Raw genomic sequence first — 17,202 nt, forward strand, 5'->3', positions numbered from 1 at the left:
CAAACTTGCTTTTCTGCAGCGTTCCTGTAGACCCCTCGGCGGGGCAAACCTTGCAGCAGTGAAACATGCAAACTCTCTCAAGTGCTGTAGGAGGTCCCAGATCCCCTGAGATTGACGGGGAAAGTGTGGATCAGTCCCGAATCTTCAAGTGGGACGGCTGGGTGTTCGCTGCCCTCTGTGAAAGCCCACTTCACAGTAGACTGTTATTCACATCGTTAAAAATCTCCGCCAACATTAGCAGTAATTGGCATGTTCGGTGGCAACCTCTACTGCTGCTTAGCGTATGTGCAACATGCCTCAGGGGGCACATGGCCAGGAGATTCATCACTGAATTTGGTCCACTGGTTGGTTCGTTAGCTTCCCCGGCCTGGGGAGTGCGAGATGAACGCTGATCCGTGCCCCCTAGTGTCTGCTGAGGCCAGAGATTGAAGTGACATGCGCTGTCACTGTCTCGTGCTTAGGGCTGCTCCTTTCCATCACCCTGAGGCATGTGGTTGGTTGGGGCCATGGGGAAAAACCCCCAGTGTCACTATCCATGTTGAACGTGTCTCGTCTGCTGATCCAACACCTTCCACAAGCGTTAATTCCCCATACATATAAAGCAATCTTTCCCTCTCTCACACACACGTAATAAACCCAACCAATTGGGCCACCAGTCACACCCAGTGGAATCTCATTTAAAGTGTGCACGGTGGGGACGCGAGCGTCTCGGACCCTCACAGCAAACGTCCTCCTAATTGAGTTAAAATGTGAAGACTCCTTTTCTCCGCTGGCACCCCCGTTTTGTTTGATAAACGAACCGAGCAAACCTTATCACAGGGAGCAGACTGCCATTCTGCTAATGCAGCTTCACTTGGGCTAAAGATAATTGATGCTTTAATAACATGGCATGTGAACCATGACAGCGGAGCTGAAGTGCTTATGCTGGGAGAAGCATGAATCACGGGCAGTTTTGTTTAATTTTTGTCAAATGTTTAGGCTGGTGGCGAGGGGGATTTCCGCACTGCAATTGAGAGGAATGAGCGTCAGGCTCCAAGCTAGTAAGCGATTGAGTGATCACCCCTCCTGTTGCCCAAATCAAGCAACAGGCTGCTAGGAGCGGCTTGTTTCCAGCTGTCATGTAACAAAAGCAAAATCAGCTCTGTCTTCTAATGCCAGGTCTCCCCCACAAACTTACATCGGTCTGCCTACGTCGCTCAGGGGTGTGAAAAATCCCTGGTGTAGAAAGCGCTCGGTCGACAGGAGAGCTTCTCCCATTGACAGATCTGCTGCCTCTCGGGGAGGTGGATTAACAACACTGGTGGGGAGAGAACGCAACAGCAGTGCAGTATGTGTAGCCAAGCCCTGAACGTTTAGGAAGAAGGATGAAGGTGTTATCGCAGCAAAGTGGCACCACAGCACTAGGTGCCATCCCCGTGGTGCACTGGCCCCAGTCAGCCAGCCCCTATATTGTACAGGGAGGGAAGCGTTAACCATTTATGTTCAGCAGATCTCTCTGCTTAGGGGTATTTGCTACGCACCCAATGGGCAGCACGTGCCACTGCAGGCGAATGTGTCGGCTAGCAAATAAATATTACTACTACTAAATCCAACAAACCTAGACAGTGACTGAAGTTACCAAAAGCCGCACCCCCTGTTGAACAGCACAAAGCTACAGCAGACAACGTTTGAGGACAGTTCAGTTCTGGTTCCTCAAAGCCCTTATGTATGTGCTTAACCCTAAGTATGTGCCGAGGGACTGGCGACATGCTTTGCTGAATTGGAGACGAGCTCTGGAGGCCTGATGTCTCATGCTGGAAACACTTCTTCAACAGCAAAAATTCAAGTACGTGGAACTGCAAAAATGCCACCATTTTTCACCAAACTCTTTTAGTGGCTTCCTGTTGAACATGTACCTTGTGATTTGTGCCACGTGGTAGAGGGCTGAATTGAACACTTGGGCCACAGAGCTCCCTCAGTCTGGGTCTGCACTGCTGAGTCCCATTGCTGCAAATGTCATGCATGGATTGAGGACTTTGGTCCTAAGAGCCCAGACGACTGGAGTGTCCTGGAGAGGACAAAACACTTGCTACCTGCATTGGCCCTGATTCTGTACAGAGAGCCATGTGGGTACATGGGGCCAATTGTGTGCTTTCCTATTTGATATGGGGCCCAGAGAGTGCAGCGCTGCCCTTTGAGAAAATTTTGCCCTTAATGTTTCCTGTATAAGATTTAGTACTGCAAACAATTGTTCTCCTTCGAGTTTGTCCCGTGCCGGCCTCTTTAGCTCCTAATCTACTTGCCTGTGTACAAAAGCGTGGCAAACTCATGCTTTTGGAAGTAATCCGTGTTAACTGTTGTGGAGAATGAGAGAGAGAAAAACCCAGAAGACGTATCATGGGGGAAAGTGTCTGGGTTTACTCTTAACATGTTTCCATTCGTGCAGTATGGGGCAGAGAAATATATGATGATTAGTTTGCAGGGAACATTCTGATGCTTGGAGGGAGGGGGGAATAACCCACCATACGTTGGCAAGATATTGCTATAGGATGGCTGTGCTGTGTTAGTCACTGTAGGTCTTACGGTGCAGCTCTCTAACCGATCAGTTACGTTCCAACCCAGCTGTGGGAATTGCAGTGTGATTACTTTTTGGTGGAGTGTATTTATACTCTGGAGATGAGATCATGGTTAGTTTTTGGCAAATAAACATGCCATCAAGCCTGTCCTCCCCCAACCACTATTTAGTGGTTTCTTTCTGTGTTGTACCAGTCGGTTGCAGGTGGCACAAGGAGAACCCAGGGGAGATCTCAGCGATCCTGTGGCAGAGTAGGCGATTTGAACCATCTTTCAGTGTATCCCTGCCTAATTTCAAAGTGCTGGCCTTGTTGGCAGGGGGCAGTTACAGCCAAGTCCTGCTTCTTTGCGTTACTGCACATTTCCTTAGCAATCAGTGATGAGGCAAGGGAGGGGAACGAAACAGCTTTATTAACACATGCTGAGAGCGGGCCCCAGCCGTACATTTCTGAATGTAGGTCCCTGACCAGCCTAGGTCCCTCTTGAAACCTGGTCCTGTCTCTCCAGTTCCACTCCTCATAGTACTGTTGACTAACCGGGAAGATACTTGTCTAAAGGTTATAGAAACATCGATGGGTGAGATTTTACTGTCTTCTCTCAGCCGTTTCCAGTTAAGTGTTTTGACTCACCGCGAAGCCAAAGGCCTTAACAACGATTAACATAAGTTGCTACAAGAGTAAATCATGATCCTTCTTACAATCAGAGGGCACATCTTGGTGTGAAAATTGAAAGTGGGGAGCAAGGAGACGAGCAAAGTGGCTGTGTTGTCAGCAGCTTATTGTGTGGGTCTAAAGAAAAGCAAAGGCCGTGTACAGGCTGACAGAGATCAGTTATATAAATGTGTGCAGGAACAGCTCAGCAAAGTGTGGTGCTGCGGGCAAGGTAGGATGCTATTCCGTGGATGAGCCGCGGATGCAATGGGTCAATGAACAAATGCAAGTCCTGCTGGGCAGAAACAGATCATGGCACTGAACCAAAGCCGGTCGGACTGTACCCATCTCAATCTGCCGTCCAATCCATCTCCAGCTGCCTTCTGCCACCGGACGTGGTCGGTCTCAAAGAGGAGCTGGTGAGCAGGAGAAGTTGCTCACAGCAGCATGTTTGTCCTGCATGACAGAATGAGGCTTTTTAGATGGATTAATTAGCAGTTACTGCCACTAGAGGTCAGTAAAGACTAAGCATCAAGCTGGCCGCCCTGAGGCCAGTCCATCACAAGGAAGGCGTGAAGAACAGCAAGGTGGTACTTGTGAGAAAGGATTATGTTGTGTTGGGTTCTCGGAGTAAATCGTTAAAAAGGTGAGGACAGAGGCAGTGTTGTTACCCATCAATATGGCCAACGCAATACAATTGTGCGGAAGCACTTGCTTACTAAGGAATGATGTCAGTGATATTTGATTTACTGCTTCTCCGAAATAACCGTTCGTTTCAGTTTGAAGGTTAAACAGCCAGACCACGCACGTCTGTTGAGAGAATGGGCCTGGAGTGGGCGCTGATAAATAGTCGTCGTCTCACAGTGACCTTGGATCCTGGACTTTATTTTTTGAAGTCATTTGCAAATGGATTCAAATGAGGCCTCAGCCCCCTAATGCTTTCTTGGTGCTATAGAATTCCCAGAACCAGAACCTTTAATAGGTTAAATAATGAATCTTACAAATGGAGGAAGTGTTACCACATGAGAGGGCTACATAGCCAGAGGACAAATCAGCAAAGAGAGTGGTAGTTAAAGGGACAGGTTCAAAGTTGATGCGCCTAAGAAACTGACCTACCATGAGGCAGTTGTATCCTATTAAAATATTTACCTTCAGGATTGCAGGCAGGCATTTCTTCCAGCCAGCTGAATCAGACATCCCTACTGCAGCCTGGGGAGGTGGAATTAAGAAAATCGCAGACGACCAGTAACATCCCCCTGCTCTTTGGCTACTGCTGTAGCTCACGGTGTCAGCATGCAATGAGAATAAAATGCTTTTAACTGATGGTGCAGGCTTTTCTGCAAACAGCTGCCCTCCCGCAGCACCAGCATTGCGTTTATGGGCTGCGAAGCAGCAGCTTGTCATGCAGCATGGGCTCTTCTGTTCTAGCTGAGCTTTGTGTAGCAGATTTCAATTACAAAGCCCATTTGAGGTCGTTATTTGACTTTTGCTGCTGCTGCGTTTCTGGGAGGCCATGCACAAAATAAAATGACCAAGCCCCCTTGAGTGCTGGCACTTCCCCAGGTATCACAAATGTGATTTTCTACCTCACTAGGCTTAAAGCTGGTCCCAAAGATGCCTCACTTTGGCCCTGATTCAGAGCAGCACTTAAGCATGTGCAGGAGTCTCACTGGGGTTAAGAGGGTGTAACTACATGCTTGATGGGGTGTATGGGGTGTTCAGGGAGGGGTAGCACCTCTGGTGTAGGGGCATGTCGTGTCCCTCCAGGGCAGCTCGTCCACCTTCGGTCCCCACCTGTCACTCAGCTCTCACCTGTGGCTCCCTGTAGCTGTAGCATGCGCAGCGGCCACGCCCCGGGCAACAGCTTCGACAGGCTGGCCAAACCAGGTTGAGGGTAGCCGTCGGGCATAGACCTTCGGTGAGATGGGGCCTTGTCTATCCCGAGCATGTGAAGACAGACTCCAGCGGATTGAGCGGATGAGACCTTTTGGAATAAGACCAACGGTCATGAAGGCGGTTTCTGCAAGCGACGTGGTACGCTAAGAGCACGGCAAGACGCGAAAGACGCCCTGGTCAACCACTGCGCCCAGCCCATCTCCAACCGTCTCGACTTTTGTCCTGCCATTGGAGCAAGATGGAATCTGGGAAGAGAGAGTGAGGCTGACTATGCGCACCTCTCCCTCACTTTAATCCAATTCACACGCAAGTCTTGACATCCCTCCAATTCCCATAAACTTTAAAGTCCTGTGGCGATGGGCGAGCGACGAAGCAGCAGGTGTGGATACACTGGGAGCTGTAGCCGTGGACCTGCACACAGGCGGCTCAGGTCTAATGGTCGTCTTCCTGCTGACCGAAGCAACAGCTGGATTCGGCGTCTACCTGAGTGACTGAGCAGCCCTCTTTAGGACTGCACTGCTCACCTCCGTAGTAAGAGGAAGGGGCTAGAAAAGGTGCCCTAAACATTGTTTGCTTCATAGAACCCTGGCCAGCTTAACCGCGGCTGGAGGGGATCCCATCTTATGCGGTCGAATAACAAAATTTCAAGCAACAAAACGCAAGGTGACACCACTCATTATTGGTACATGGAATGTACGCACGCTTCTAGACAACCCCTCAGCAGATCGACCAGAAAGAAGAACAGCTCTGGTCGCCAGAGAGCTCGCAAGATTTAACATCGATATTGCGGCCCTGTGTGAAACTCGTCTAGCCAACGAAGGTCAGCTCACAGAAACAGGAGGTGGTTACACATTCTTCTGGTGTGGACGTAGCAGTGACGAACGTCGTGAATCTGGAGTTGGCTTTTGCGGTTAAGAATCATCTTGTCCGCAAACTTGCCAGTCTTCCCAAGGGCTGTGAACGATCGACTCATGACACTGCATCTTCCACTACCGAGAGGAAAGCGAGTTATACTAATCAGCGCTTACGCACCCACAATGACAAATCCGGATGAAGTAAAGGACAAGTTTTATGAAGATCTCGATGCCCTACTTTCATCCGTGAAGCGCACCGACAGGCTGATTCTACTTGGCGATTTTAACGCGAGAGTAGGATCCGATCACTCTGCCTGGGATGGCGTCATTGGAAAAAATGGAATCGGCAAATGCAACAGCAATGGCCTACTACTATTGAAGACATGTGTGGCTCATGATCTGATCATCACCAATACCATCTTCCGCCTGCCCACTCGCAAAAAGACGTCCTGCATGCACCCACGTTCCAAGCACTGGCATCTCATTGATTATGTCATCGTGCGGAGGAAAGACAGACAGGATGTAAGGGTGACTAAGGCCACGCCGAGTGCTGACTGTTGGACTGATCATAGACTTATCATCTCTAAATTAAGCCTTCACATCAAGCCAGAGCAGGCCTGCCATCAATTTATACTCTGCTTATGAAAGCCCAGACACGCTGGGCAGGCCATGTTGTAAGGATGCCAGACCACCGCATCCCCAAACAGCTCTTTTATGGTGAGCTGTCTCAAGGAAAGCGATCGCACGGGGGACAAAAGAAGCGATATAAAGACACGCTGAAAGCCTCTCTTAAGTCCCTGGATATTGACATCACCTCCTGGGAAACTCTGGCACAAGACCGATCGACATGGCGTACGCTGATCCATCAAGGCTGCCAGACATCTGAAGCCAGAAGGATAACTATTGCTCAAGAGAAGCGAGCACTCCGTAAAGCCAGAGCTGTAAATGTAGTAACAGTGGTGCCCACACATGTCTGCCCGACATGTGGCAGAACATTTCGTGCCCGTATTGGCCTTATCAGCCACCTGCGGACGCACTGTGGACAGCTCACAACCTGCTAGATGTCAAGGTCTTCTTCGAAAACGATGGACGAACATCATCATCATCACATGCTTGATGCTAGACATGTGCTTAAGTGCTTTCCCTACTGTGGAAATGGACTTTGCAAAACATTTATCCAGCAATGTCTGAATAAAAAAGCAACAGTGCAAAAAAATTTAACCCCAAATGAACATGTTTGTCCTCAGCTGTATCCTTAACCCAAGAAACAATTTCATTTCAGATAACTTTAGAGCATGGCAAAGCTTACAGGGGTCACCAGAGAGAATACACCAAGGATCAGGCCCGAGAGATCATGGTGTAGAAAAATCAATATAAGTAGCTGAGTCACTGGTGCATTGGCAAAGAGATGAAAGATTGATTGGGCATTAGGCACTTTCATTCCGATAGCTGCTCCCTCCAGCTCATAGGGAGGTATTGGAAATCTTGTACATCTTGGACAATCTTGCCTTTGTCCATGTTGAATCTACTCTGGATAAACAGGTACATCATCTGACATTGCAGGGGCGGCTGCCTCTTCTTTGTCGGTGGCACATCATACTTTAAGTTCCTGAGGGTTGTAATACTTTGGTCTAATTCTGACTGTTGAGCTTGGAGGTGGCTGGATGATATTAGCAGCAAAGAATCCTGTGGCACCCTTATAGACTAACAGACGTTTTGCAGCATGAGCTTTCGTGGGTGAATACCCACTTCGTCGGATGCAAGTAGTGGAAATTTCCAGGGGCAGGTATATATATGCAAGCAAGAAGCAAGCTAGAGATAATGAGGTTAGTTCAATCAGGGAGGATGAGATCCTGTTCTAGCAGTTGAGGTGTGAAAACCAAGGAGGAGAAACTGGTTCTGTAGTTGGCTAGCCAGTCACAGTCTTTGTTTAATCCTGATGATATTAGTGGCCTCTGACATACAGGAGTTCAGACTGGATGATGTGGAGGTCCCTTCTGGCCTTGAACTCTGACATTGAGTCTCCAGCGATGTCAATCCAGCAGTTGTAAACTCTAAATTCACAGGAGCATCCCCACTCAGTAAGTCGGAATCTAAATAAGACTCCAGGGATGTCCGTCTGTGTGTCACTTTGGATCCTAAAACGTCTGTACCGTGAGTGTGAAGTGATGGAAGCAGCTACAAGCATGGCTGAGGTGGTGGTTCAGAATATTGCCAGGTTGAATCATGTTGGGTTCTGTGGTCTGTAACCTTCCAAATGTTACATTTCCAGCCATTTTGACTTTACGAATTACATCCGGGCGATCTGCAGCTACACTAAGGCCTGTATCTGTGCCAGGCCAAGAGTCCTGGACCACTGTGATATCAGAGGTAGCTCAACCAATCACCAGCCTTACTCTACTGTTAATTTGCATGCAACCATTTCATTGGTCGTATGAGGGAGACTGCACGGATGGGGGATTACTTTGCCCAACTGCCAATGCACAAATCTCCCAGCACAACCCCTCTGATAAAAATCAACACCACCATTTGCACAACAAGAGAACCAGCAAACACAATTACCCCAAACACACACACACACCCTCACCACAGCACAGACGCCTCCTTCATCACCTGCGCAAATCCACACACTCCCCCAGCACAACACAACCACCCACAAATATCACTCTGAAGCCTAGAATACCTGTTGAGTCAGTGTGAAGCAATGGAAACAGCTACAGGGAGTCCCAGAGCTCTTTTGTTTAGACTACAAGCAGGTCTGGGATTCGCAGTCTATTACCATCCAGTTTTTAAGTTCTCAGCCATTTGGGGCTTTTTTTACACACATGACTTTGAGAACGACACCCATGCAACAGCCCGGGCTATGATCTACTAATTAATATAATCCTACTGCCGGTCGCTGGTTGAGAATGAAGGGTCCCTCCTGGACTCTGTGGTCAGTGGGTAGAATCATGGTGTTGGGACAGTGACTCAGGTAATTTGGGCTGCTAGCTGAATCCGTACACATCTTTACCTACAGAAGCAGGGCGATAGATTAGCCAGTGTGGAGACATTGGCCTGTGTTATACAGGGGGTAAGACTAGAAGATATAATGGTCCCTTCTGGACTTGCAATCTTTTAACCTTAAAAATCCATGAATGTATGATAATGGGTGCATTAGAAATACTCCTGGAGAGAAAGAATAAGGTGAGAACGGGGAGCACCTCACTAAATGTTTATCCCAGCCAACCAGGATTAATAACCCCCTTTTCACTCATAGAATCATAGAATGTCAGGGTTGGAAGAGACCTCAGGGGGGTCATCTGGTCCAACCGCCTGCTCAAAGCAGGACCAATCCCCAACTAAATCAACTCCTATCTGACTGAATGCATTCTCCCAGCTGGCAATGAAGGGTTGCTACTGTATCAGAAGAAAATATATAAGCCTCCTATCTGGTCTATTTTAGGTGTTTCTAATATATCCATCACTGTAGTATCTAGACACTATCTTGCTTCTCTTTAATCACTGCTTGTGGTAGAGTTATTAGAGTAAAATTAAAATAACTGCACAATAAAACTACAAATTAAGTTAAAACTATGGTAAATTTGTCTTAACTGTAGTAAGATGATAGTGCAGCCGTGAGGGTTCTGTACTGCACTGAATTATGGTGATAAAATGTGTTGATCCACAGAATAGTTTTATGTAAGATCCTGCATAGTATTCATAATTTTACTATCGTTCAGCTAGTCTGATTTAAAAAAAAAGTTCCTTCAAATTGATAACATTTTATAACAGACTGTTCAGTTTTTATAATTTCTAAATTCAATATGGTGAAATGTTCCACTTGAGATAACAGGTGATGGGTCTGTCTAGTGACAGCTGCATTCCAAGGATTCTTAGGCATCATTGTAGCAAGGCATATGCCCACCATCATCGCAGAGTGGGAAATCTCTCTGGCTGAGGGTTTTCTGTTGTCTAGTCCATTGGAAAACGGGGTTTCAGAAGTGGGTGTCTAAAATTAGGCTCCTAAGTCCATATTTAGACACTTAAATAAGTGGCCCTATTTTCAAAAATGCTGGCCACCCAGCAGCTCCCAATGGCTAGTGCTAGGAGTAACAGAGGTGGGGTCTGTGCAATCTAGTAGTTAGAGCTGGAGACCATGTGTTTGACTGCAGGAGGCTTGATTCCTAGTTCCTTGTCTTAGCCACTAGATCACATGCCCCCCCCCACCCCTGGACTCTCCCGGTAGGTTAGATTGTTCCTCACACTAGTGCTGCATTCGATTGATGCTGCTGTTTCCTCTTGCAAAAGGAGAAAATATTATTTTTCTCCCTCGATCCTGAGGTCTCCTTTTGTCTGTGATGCATTCCTCCTGCAAATTAAAGCAAGGGGTGGCAGGGAGCGGGGGGTGGTGGAAATGGAGGGTAACAGGTGGCACTGCCTTGTTTACAACATTATTTCCCCAGGTAATCAGTGCCTGAATCCTGGGTATAGATCAGTGTTTCTTAACCTGGGGTGCAAGATGCTCTTTCTGGGGGTGTGAGACATGCCAGATTTTTTTTAGAAGGTAAATCATCGAAAACACAAACTAAGCACAGGCCTATAAGTACAACTACCTTGTTTCATCAAACCTATGTATTTATTAACATTATACATTTTTTAACGATTACTGTAATATACAAACAAAAAATATATCTAGGTTTAAAGAACTGACCTACTTTAATGAATTTTGCTCAGGGGTGCGAGAACATATTTTGAGACCCAAAGGGGTGCAGGCTGCAGTAAAGGTTAAGAACCACTGGTATAGATGGTTTCAATGTCATGCTTGAAATGTGGACCAAGGAAAGCTCTCAAGATCCTGCCACATCAACCATCACATGAACTTGAACATGCTGGTGCCATGGGACGAGCATCTCCTTTGTTTTTTGAATTCTTTGGATGTTTGCTGGAGGGAGAGGTACAAAGTACCTTTTAACAGCCAACAGCTGGCTGAAATCGTCTTCAGCGCTGACCTTGCCGGCTACCAGGTGACTGGGGGATGGTAAACAAGAAAGCGTGCAGATCCAGTTGGTTGTCCTTTAGAAAGCCTTTCGGCTCTCCTCTTGTGCAGAGCCTTCTTTCACTCCTTGCTTCTTTGTACCGGAGATGGCATTGCCATGACAGGTTATGGTTAGTCCCCACTGGCACATCCATTCCCCTTCCAGTGCCACATAATTTGCACAATGGCATGAGTGTGCAGCCACTGCCTCCTACAGACACCAAGACGTTGCTTAGGGCTTTTTGCCATGACTGTGCTCCACCAACATTAAACAAGTATGCCTCACAGGGGAAGGTGATATTAGTTGCATTGTACATCTGGGGAAACTGAGGCAGAGAGGGCTAATGTTTCCAACACTACACAGTCAATTGAAAACAGAACTTGCAAGGTACTGTCTCCTGGCCTGGTGCTCAGCTCCTTTATCAGGATGTCTTCCAGGGAACCAACACAGGCCAATGCAGCACAAGTATCACTATAGCTTACATGATAGCGGGCCAGGAAAGGTTGGTTTGCCTAGCAGGATGTGCATTTTAATTGCTCATTCTCTTTCTTTCTTTATCTGATTGGATTGTGAATTATGTTGTGTTTTGCATTTGTAATTAGAGGGTAGAACAGATGGCAAAGGCTTCATTGGAAGTGACGTAGTCGTTAAAATAACTTGTGCTCTTCACTGACAGTTCACAAGAAAAGACCTTTTGCTCCATGGAAACACTGAAAGAAAGTCACTACAGCAGGGTCCCACTCTATTACTTATTCCAAAAGACTTCCAATCAGATCCCCAGCTGATGCAAATCAGCATAGCTACACAGAAATCAGCATTAATGCCGAATTATACTCCCTGTGGATCTCGCCCTCCACCTACGACTTTAGAACGGAGAAGCTAATCAATTTTCTTACAGGCATAAATCTCCACTTTTTTCTGTTTACAATCAGTAATCCCGTATTTACATATAATATCGCCAGTCCCTCATATACTAGCTAAGCTGCTTCTTTGCTAGTTTGAAAGGGATCAGTCTGGGAATATTAAATCAGTAAATATTTTATGGTATACATCATCTAACAAACTGAGATGGATACAAATTGCAGGATCCTGCATTTGTGATGAGAACCAAGTGAAATTTTTGACACTAATAGTTTATTTGCTAACAAACCCTATTGGGTTGACCGAAGCTAGTGGTAAATTTGGGGAATAATTTGGGGAAAATATTTTTTAGAAACAGTTGATGTGTTTTCTTCTAACATTTTTTAAATGAAACTTTTCACCTTTTTGTTTTGAAATGACATTTTGTTTCAGAATTTAGCTAACAAACAAAACAAAACAAAGACAAAAAACATCCAAACTCAAAACAAAGTGGAAAAAATAAAACAAAAAAAATTCACTTGGGTTGAACAAAATGGTTTGTTTGACCCAAAACAAAATTTTTGTTGTCATTGTTTCGGTGACAAAATCCAAAAACTCCATGGTGGGTTGACTCTCAATGAATTTTTTTCAGATTGGCCATCAAACCAAGAAACCTAGTTGTGAGATTTCTGTGACAGGGTAAGTCATATTTGTCATTACCTCCTCATGGCATCTTTGCCACATACTTACCACTATTAATATTTATTTGTATCACTGTAGTGCCTAGAGATTCCAGTTAAGATCAGGGCCCCTTTGTGCTAGGTGCTGTACATACACATAGTAGTGGACAGACCCTGCCTGAAGTGCTTACATCCTGAATAGATAAGACAGACAGAGGAAGATTATCATTCTTGTAGTGCCTATGGGGAACTGAGATGCAGAGAGTTTGTGATTCGCCCCAGGTCATACAGAGCTGGGAACTGAATTCAGAACTTCTAAATTTTAGTCTAGTGTCTTAGCCACAAGACCAGATTTCTTCCAGCTTACCTGACAGCTCCAAGGTGGGTGATGTGAGGCCTAATTAATGTTTATAAAGTGATCTGGGTGCATTGGATAAAAGGTGCTATATAAGAGCTACTGTATCACATCAATGTTATTCCTTAAGGGTGAAATCCTGACCCCGTCGGAGTCTTTGGCCAACTTGAGTGGGGCCAGGAGTTCACCCACTACAGCCTAGGTGGGTGGGGTGTGCCATGCTCCAAATTCTGCACTTCCCCTGCGATGGAGCCTCCTCAGATCCATGCCTCCCACCTAGTGCCTTGCTGCCCTCTATCTTATATCCAGGCCGCCACACGATGAAGCTAGCCATTAACAGCCAGGCTGTGTCACACCAGTTCAATCAAGCATTAAATGACTTGGCTTGTCTTTTCATAAGTGAGGCACTTGCACTTCCATTCAGCCACCTCCAAACTGGTTGATGTTTCTCAGTGAGAATGTAGAAAGAGAATTTCAGCTCTATAACAGAGCGAGATTCTGTTAGACATCCCACTAAGAAACTTGCCTACGTATATTTTAGATCTGGATTAATTTCTTCTTTCGCAAACCAGGGCCTTTTTGTTAGCAGCCACGTATGCCGAACAATCCTGTCCTGGCAGGGAGCTCATTAATGTCTGTGGCTCTGCAGTGTAGTTTTGACTGGACTGATCGGTAGCATTTCCCACATAGCATTGTGTGTCGGAGCGAATGATTGTAGCGACAGGCCCGACTATCCTTCGGGCATCATTTTCTAAAACTCGGCTTTATCTTTATTACTAGGTGTACAAGTGTAACCGTCAAGCTAGCGCTGAGATGAGGCAAAAGGTCTCTGCTTGGTCCTGGCCGCAGGCTGGCCGTGTTAGCCTGAAACACCTCAGCCTGTTAGTAGGTGTTACTCCTGCTAGAAAGGATTAAAAGGGTGCTGGTGACCTCAGCGCCTGGTGGCTTGTTATCCTGGATATCTGGGAGGCAGGAGCTTGCTGGGGAAGGAGGATGTAAGTTGCAGGCTGAGTGACGGAGGACAGCATAGATAGCTTATGTGACACTGCCTCTGTTTTCCATCTTTAAAATGGGGATAATAGCATTGCCTTTGGCTGTTTTCCCTGATCCGCTTGTGTAAGCAATTTGGGCTGAGGCTGCCTCTTCCCGTGGGCTAGATGGCAAAGTTCTTGCCCAGATTGAGAAGCACGAATTGAAGTGTGACTAACTACTCATCAGTGTCACTACGGCACTCACAATCTGGCCTGGTGCATGTGTACTTTGTATAAGGGCCCCTGAGCTCCCTTGGTGCCTCTGGGTACTACCGTACTACAAAGCATCTGTAATGTGCAGCCTTGTTGGAGGAACTCTGGGAGCAGCCAGCCCCCAGGAGAAGGTTTGGGCTGAACTTTATTTTCCCATTTTTGTTTCCTGTGCTAGCAAAGGGAGTGGGTAAGTTTGGGCTCTACGCAGGGAGCGCACTGTATTTGCAGAGCAGGCTTCATGGACGAGACCCTCAGCTGGTCTGAATCATCGCAGTGCTACTGAGCTCAGTAGGTCTCTGCCAGTTCACACCAGCTGAGAACCTGATCCCTTGGGTTTAGCTGCTCAACCTCGTGCAACTGGGATTTTGTAGAACTGTTTCCATCAGGTTTTTAAAGGAACAGGTTCTCCTTTGGGAAATGTGCACCCTATTCAGGGAATGTAAGCGAACAATCTTCAAAGAGAGAGAATTGCCCATTTCTAGCCCTGGAGAGTCAGAACATAAACCTGTCACTGAAGCAGGACTGAATACTCCTCCCCCTTTGTACTTAGATACTTGTAATTGTTTGCAGAGGAGAAAAGTCCTCATTTCAGGCAAGAAGGAAACATTCCTATGGCAGCTGGATTTTTTTTTTTATTAAAATAAATGGAGGCTGTTCAAAACAGTTTGGAATGTTAGAACTAGTCTACTGTTCACATTTGCTTTACATGTTCGTACAGCGCCTGGCACAAAGGGGCCTCGATCCTAACTGGGACACTATTATGATGTAATTGTAATAATTATTAGTTGTTATAAATTAATAAAGAATGTTATTGCAATAATTCAAAATCCTGGAGGAGGTGGCTTAGCGGGCGAGAGGGATGACAAAAGCAACTTATCACACGCCTGTGTGTTTTGTGGTATGTGTGCGTGTGCGGGTGTACAGAGGCCCATACAAATATTTTAAAAACACTTTGCCAAATCAGAGTGATATATTTTTATCAATAAGCCTCTCAAACCAAATACAAAGCCCATTTTTTAAAAAAGCTCCGAGAAGGCCTTCCGCAATATCAGCGTCAAACAAAATCAATACGCTGAGCTTGCCCTCGGTGAGGACTTGGGTTGCCTGCTGTGCTTCCTTGCTGCAGAGCTCCCTGCTGACTTCGCTTCTCCACGCTGATCGGCGCTTTTGGGGCTGTAGTTTTGTTTAACAGCTCACAAGGTTTGGCTCTCGACAACACAAGCTTGAATTATTTAGCGGCACAGAAACAAAGTTGGACGTGTACAATACAGAGACAAAAGAGGGTAATGTTGAAGTTCAAGGGAGGCCAAGTTGAAAAATGCATTGATGCAGGAGGGTATCTAGGTGAGCAACCCATGTTGTCTGTGAAACAAAGGAAAGAAAACAAGACTTGTTTGTAATGCTAACTTCTCTGTATGAGTGGATTCTATTCCCAAGGGGGCTTAATGTGTATGGATAGGCACAGTGCAGGCTGCTACTCCATTATACTGGGGATACATAGTCGTATGGGCATTTCCTAGCTGTGCTTGCTCAAAGAAAGGTATCTTTTCATTTCCTGGTGTTTAACCTTTGGTACCAGTTTGAATGGGGTCCCCGCTGCACTTCATTTTAATCTGAGCCAAGTTGGAAGCTCGGAGGTTTAAATCTGCAACAGCACACATTGCAGCACAGTCACCCATCGGTGAGCATCATGGAGTGAGTTCCTCTTGGGCTCTTTCCTACTGGGGACTGATGTATTAGACAAATGCAGCAATCATACGAGCCGAGTATGAAAGAAACACTTAGAAGAAGGCTCCATACAGCTACCCAAAGCCACTCAATCGTAAGCAAACTCACACCAGTCATTTTTCATTTTATGGGGGGAAATCCTGTACTCGGAACTGGTGCTACATTTTTGTAACTTTGTAAAACCATCCTGCCTTCAGTTGCTAGACATAGTAGAGAACAAAACTTAAAGGGGCAGAGTGGAAAGATTATCCAAGATAATGGTTTTTCATTGTCACCCAGTTTGCTAAGAACCTGATCCAAACAGTCCATGGGATTCTTTTCGTTAACTTCAGATAGGCTTTTGATCAAGCCCTATTTGCTAGTTTGAAAAATCCTGGCTGCCTCCTTTTGCTTCATCTGTAAAATGGGGATGATATTTGACCTCCATTGTAAGGCGCTTTGAGATCTACTGGTGAACAATGCTATATAAAAGTTAGGTATCGTTGTTACGTGCATAAGGTTTGATGTGATGCCGACAGTCCTGTCCATGGCCTTCTTTAGGCGTCTCTCTTCCTAACGAATTTGGAATATCTTCAGAGTGTGGCTAAAACAAATGACGAAGATGACGAAGTCCTAAGTACTTGCACAGGATGGTCAGAACTCAGTCGGTTTTGGTGTTCACCTGGAAGAAATGAAAGCCTACATTACACAGCAGGTGACAGGCTTTGCTATTTAAGTGCTCAGATATAAACATTACATACTGTGCCATTGCAATCTTCCTGAAAACAAACTAAAAGGCCCAACTTCTCCCTTGCAATGCAGCATGGTTACTTTGTCCCCACCTCACTCATGCTGAGTGGCCCTATGCCCAGGGGTATCAGCGGAGAGAGGGTGCCCACACGCCACTCCTTGCTGCTAAACTAGGGGGTATAGGCTGAGGAAAGAGGTGGTGGCCAGGGCTTCCTTTTCCCCCTCCAGTCCCTGGCTACTGTATTGGCCCGTGGGGTCATTATTAGCCAGTGTCATTTAGAGTAACCTCCGCCAAGCCATGCTGCCACTGCCGGTGCTACCACGGCTAAACTGCTTTGTATGCCCGTGCTAGCGCTCGTCAAGCTATCGCAAGTATGTGTAGCAAGCGGGGGAATTACACCCCTTGCTCATAGTGCAGCCATAGCCTAAGGAAGTCTGGACTTTCCCCTCCTACTCTCTCGTGCAAGCAGTGTTAAGCTGTACAGCAATTTTGTTAAATAGCTGCATTCGCCCATTGGTATTTTGTACACATTCGTTGAATATCGTTCTTCTTTAATATTGCACCTATCAGACATTTTTCACATGTAGAATGCTACTAAAAAGAATTAAAACCTATATTTACACACACACACAATCCTTTCGGACAACAAATAAC

The 17,202-nt window shown here is 46.2% G+C and overlaps 1 long non-coding RNA gene across 4 annotated transcripts in view; it reads left to right on the plus strand.

The window, feature by feature from the left end:
• The window catches only part of LOC123350796, a 47,013-nt gene that overhangs the window by 2,608 nt on the left and 27,203 nt on the right, over positions 1 to 17,202 (plus strand). For all 4 annotated transcript variants that reach the window (XR_006573829.1, XR_006573830.1, XR_006573831.1 and 1 more), the window contains exon 2: positions 12,464 to 12,510. This is a non-coding gene — a long non-coding RNA (uncharacterized LOC123350796). The remainder of the gene's footprint in view (positions 1 to 12,463; positions 12,511 to 17,202) is intronic.

Source organism: Mauremys mutica, chromosome 16 (assembly GCF_020497125.1).
Source record: "Mauremys mutica isolate MM-2020 ecotype Southern chromosome 16, ASM2049712v1, whole genome shotgun sequence".
Classification (NCBI taxonomy): Eukaryota; Metazoa; Chordata; order Testudines; family Geoemydidae; genus Mauremys; species Mauremys mutica.